Raw genomic sequence first — 5486 nt, 5'->3', positions numbered from 1 at the left:
AGACGACAATGTGACGACGATGAAGGAGATTTCTCTGAATTTGGGTCCGCACGTAAATTTGTGCACATTTCAGCAAAAAGCCCTGAGGTGTTGTCGCTCCCTCTTTAAGGTGTTTTTGTGCGTACACTCAGAAAAAAAACAGACAAAATCGACCTGCTTTGGGAATCGAATAAATAGTAATAGCACACCTATTGTTAGCCGTTGAATCTAGTAATTGTACAAAATATTATTGTGTGCATAAAATATAAAGAAACATATAAATAGATTATTATTTATTTTTAATAAATGTTCAATTATTATTATTTTGCGAACTTTTTTTTCCTGACCCCAATTAGCTTGTTTTAAGAATTCTTTGTTCACAAAAAAAGACTCTTTTTATTAAAACAACAACAGTCCAACAGCTCTTAATGAATAAATGAAAAATGATTATAAATGTTCTTAAACATACACTTCTTATTATTTTGAAATATTATATGATAGAAATGAAGAATTTATAATTTACATTTTTTTCAGAACTTCAAATAAATACATAATTAAATTTTAAAAGTATTAAAAATAAAAAAATGTAAGTGAAATCTTTAATATATTAGAGTTTTTTCATAATGCAAACAAAAAGTCTGACTTGATTCTATATATTTTTAAAAATAACCAATTTTGTATATTCAAAAATTGTTGTAAATTTTTTGAGTGCATACGCGTCCCTTTTCTGGGGTCTGTTAGTCTATTACACTACTACTTTATGTCCATGCAGTTACACCTACACCAAGCCTGAGGCCAAGGCGGCAGCATATGGTCAAAAGTGACCCCCACACTACTTTAAGAGAAAGGTAGAGCTGGTCTGGGGGACAGTGAGAGCGGGGGGAGAGCTGCGCATTTGTTCACTTTATTTATGCCATTCGCAACATTTTCTAAACTTTATTTCGCATTCCCTGTCGACCGTATGAGAGGCACTCATTGTCAGCTTTAGCTTCATCATCATCAACAACCTCGTCTCGTCAGCAGCGCTCCTGCCACGTTGACATCTGCCGCCATTGCATATCCCAGGGCGTTCAAGTGTTGCTTAAGTATGTGCGTCACATACACACACGGCTGGACGTGGAACTGGCCGCAGCTTAGGTCACAAGATTTTGTTTCTTTGGAAAAATTACCTACGTTAGAGAAACAAAGGAGAGCGTATACAAAACAACAAAAATGGGCAAAGAAATTACCTAGCAGCGTGTTAAATTGCCAGGATTCTGAATCAGATCACGTAGCATTTTATTAGTCAATCAAAGGATACTTTGCCGTGCATCTCATTAGTGGCTTGTATAGGACAGTCCCACCTGTGAATTGTTGATCTCCAAAGGCTGCGTAGTAAATCGACTAAATTTATGTTGATACACTAATAAAATTTAATTTATCTATAAAATGAACCTTATACGTCAACTGATGTTAAATGCTATTCGAGAAGTAAACTAGAATTCCCACCCACTCTTACTTTTTAGTATATCTTCAATCAAAATTATATGCTCTTTGGGTTTAAGGTCAAGTAATTCAACTTGATGGTTCACCATGGCAGATTTTGATGTACATCTTTAAAAATTTATTTTGAGCACTAATACAAGTAAAATCATATACATATACCTAGAACAAGGCAGTGTTAATAAGTCGAATGATTTTAAAAGCTTAAACTACTAATTACAAATAAATCTAACCATTGGACTCTTTAATTTACTCCCACAAGTAATAAATATCTTAAATATGGACATTACTCAATACTTTTGCTTATAAAATTAATAACGTTTCTGTAACTGGTATGAAATGCTAGAATGTTCTTTTTTATAGCTATAGCTTCCTATATATTTAATATACATTTATTGTTCAGGCATTTAGTATGTGAGGTTTCTTCAGATCTTAAGAAATGCTTTCAAGTTCTCTAAATCTGTTTTTATACCCTGTACCCGTAGGGTAAAAAGGGTATATTAGGTTTGTGCAAAGTATGTAACATACAGAAGGAAGCATCTCCGACCCCATAAAGTATATATATTCTGAATCAGCATGACGAGAGAAATCGATCTAGACATGTCCGTCCGTCCGTCCGTCTGTCCGTCCGTCTGGATGAACGCGAGGATCTCCGAAACTATAAAAGCTAGAATAACCAAAGTTGGCATCCAGATTCTCCTAGGTCCGAGAAAGGACGAGTTTATTTTTTTTTTGGAATTTTCCCCCCCTTCCCCCGCCACAGAATTTCGTCAGTAGCGTCCAAATTTCAAATGCTACCTAAACCAAACTTTGCACACATAATTTATATATAATTGTCTACTGTTGTTTAAAATTTTATTCAATTCGGTCAATTCTAAGAAAAGTTATTAGCCAAACAAATTCTCGCCAGTACAATCTCCCCAAACTGCAGCAACAAGTTCGCTCTTCTTCTTCCTCTTTTTGCTGCTGCTATGGGCGCATATAACTCAGTGAGGGAAGTTTACCTGGGTACAGGGTATTACACTGTCGGGCTTGCTCGACTGTAGCGTTCTCTCTTGTTTTTTTTGTTACATCATATAACATAAATGTTACATAAATAACAGAATTATTAAAATTCCGCTAAAAAAAATATTGCAATTCTACCTAAATGTTGTAGTTTTTCCATTTTTGTGTAGGTAGTTTTTAAATAATTAGTGAAATATGCATAGTTACTGCATTAATTTTTAAATTTGTGTTGAGTGTTTTCCAAAGAATATTTAGATTTTAATATTGACGAATTATATACTTGACTCGGCCTCGTACTATAATCTAGCAGCTTATTGCTTAAAAATGAATCAAATGCCTGCTGTTGGCAATTCAAATGGAATTCATTGCAATTTGGTTCGCTATTTTTAATAAAAGCGCATTTATTACTGCACTTTACATTAAAAATTCGCTCGCTAAAAGCTCCAACAATTAGCAACAATTTCCACAAATGCAAAAAGTATTCGAAGAAACGCAAACAGAAAGAGCTGAAATGCAAATGGAGGATCGAGTGAAATGGTAGGCAGCAAATTAAAGCAACTTAAATGGAACTTATTAGATTTGTATACTTTTAATTTGCATTCATAACAGACCCAGAGCCGACGGGTGTAACTATAGCGGAGCAGGGGATAGATCTCTTGCCAGAGATAAGGCTAAGACTGTGAGTGGCTACAGTTGCCAGTTTTCAGCTTTCAGTTTCCAGTGGTGTCCTGCCATCGTCTTGGCTGTAGACGCGCACAAACAGCAACAACAAAGGCAATGGCAATTTAAACCCTTTTCTTGTTTTTGCAACCCATACCCAAAATACGGGAGACCAGAAGGCAGGCTGGCAGGCAGACAGCCAGACAAACAGACAACAGTGGACATGACGTATTTCTTTCTTAGCTTGGCTGATTTAAATTTTGCTTTTGGTAAAATAAAATTAATTTGTGCATATTTCTTGAGCTGCTTGCCAGACGAAATACGAAGCAGCAAGTGCGGTGCTTTGGACATTTATTAAAAGGCGAATGGCAGTAGGCAGCCTTCTAACCAACCAACCAACCAACGAACCAACCAACTATACAGTCAGCCAGCCAGCCAGCCAGCCAGCCAGTCAAAGCGAAATGGAAACCTTTTTGAAGAAGTGCAGCGGCAATAAGAAAGGAAAAATCAAGTGAAAAGAAATTTAATAAAACGAAAACAATTTGGCAAAATGAAAGAATAATAATAAGAAGCTCGCCAGTTGCCAGTTGTTCCCATAGATAAAAAAAAAAAATGGAAAACAAAAAAGGAACAACTATTTCCCACACAAAACGCTTGCTAAAAATGCATAATTGCATGCTGGAGGAAGGAGGGTCGGGGGTTTCCCTGAGGAGCGAACACACGTGTCGATATAAGCAGATATTGATATACAATCGAATGCGCACGACGGCCATAAATATAAATCCATTAGTAGTAAATAGTATGGAATAAAATAAAATTATTTATACGTTTCGCACGGCACGACAAGCAGGAAAATTAGTGCAGAGGCCCAATGCCAATGCGAATGCCCAAATGTCCAACTCCCGGGTCGGGGCGAAATTGTCAATTTTGCGATGCGCTTCAAATGAACCAAAACACAGGCGACTGCAATCGAACAACTGTATCGAATTACCAATCATTCAATACTACAATACTAGTGCCATATACTCGTACTCGTGTAGCGCAGGACTACAAGGAACCACCCCGGGTCGTTTGGTGGCAGAACAAAGCGACTTCAGAGTGCAAATACGAATATGGCGGAGACAAGTTGTGACACGCGACCCCGTCGCGGTGCGGAAACGGGAAGAGCAGCAGCAGGGTGTGTGAGGTTGTGTGTCATAGTTCACGGTGTCAGATTTGCGAATTAGCAACAAACAACTACGTATATCTTTGAACAATATAATACAGCCGAGCTGAAGTTTTATCTGCGCCCTGCAACTCATAACACAATATTTTATTTTTATGTTTTGTTTTATGAAATTAATTTGAGAATAAAATTAAATAAAACACTCTTTGTGTGACAAAAACTTAATAAGCATTTGAGACACGCTCATAGCTTATTGTTAGTAACGATCATACAAAATGTTTAAACAAATTTTAGTTAAGACAAGTAAAAAAATAAAGCCGGGTGTCCCGACTTTGAAATACTCTGTACATATGTTATATGTTTACAATAATTATAGAAAAAAAAAATTTAAGAAAATTAAAACTAAATGTAAATCTCCATTACTAGCTTTCCTCTAAAAACAAGCATTCTTAGTGGTGTGCTAAAAAATTTCTAAGAATCAGAAAAACTTATGTTTGTGTAAAGTATAACTGTATTTTCTTTAAACTAGATAAAATTTTCAAAAATGTTTAAAAAAGTTTAAAATTGATTGGATTTGTGAATACACATATGTACAAATACTATATGTCCCGGAAATAGACCCAGAATTCAAGGCCAAAATTCGGGAACTATTATCCATTCCCATGAAATATAGTATACTCATATATTTTTGTTATCGCAGTTTCATTTAGAAAAATTAATTTTTTTAAGTGTATATTGTAAAATGTTGAAATTTTAGCAAAATATTAAAATGTACTACTAACACAATCTTTTTAACTTTTTGTTTGAAGTAAGCGCATATTTTTACTTTTAAATTTAACGCTCCTTTATGGCATTTACTTATACGAGTACGTTGTTTTGAACAATTTGCATAATTAAGTAAACGATTAACCCATATTTTGTTTAAATTTACGTTGCTTTCAATACAAATTATTTTGACAATACATTAAATATGATAATATTCGTACTTACTATACTATATTTTTTTTGAGTGTACCATATTAAAATACATATATTTAGATAGGAAATTTCAATTGATTTACATTTAAAATATATTGTTTTACTTTTGCCCATACTCCCCACCTACCATCTACCCTTTCAAAAGCTCGTCTATGCTAACAAATATATTGAAAATTACTTTGCTCTGTGCCCTTTGAATGGCGCCCCAACTCACTTG

This window comes from Scaptodrosophila lebanonensis, unplaced genomic scaffold, assembly GCF_003285725.1.
Source record: "Scaptodrosophila lebanonensis strain 11010-0011.00,11010-0021.00 unplaced genomic scaffold, SlebRS2 tig00000024-arrow-pilon, whole genome shotgun sequence".
Lineage (NCBI taxonomy): Eukaryota > Metazoa > Arthropoda > Insecta > Diptera > Drosophilidae > Scaptodrosophila > Scaptodrosophila lebanonensis.
Note: the sequence above shows the minus strand (reverse complement) of the source record.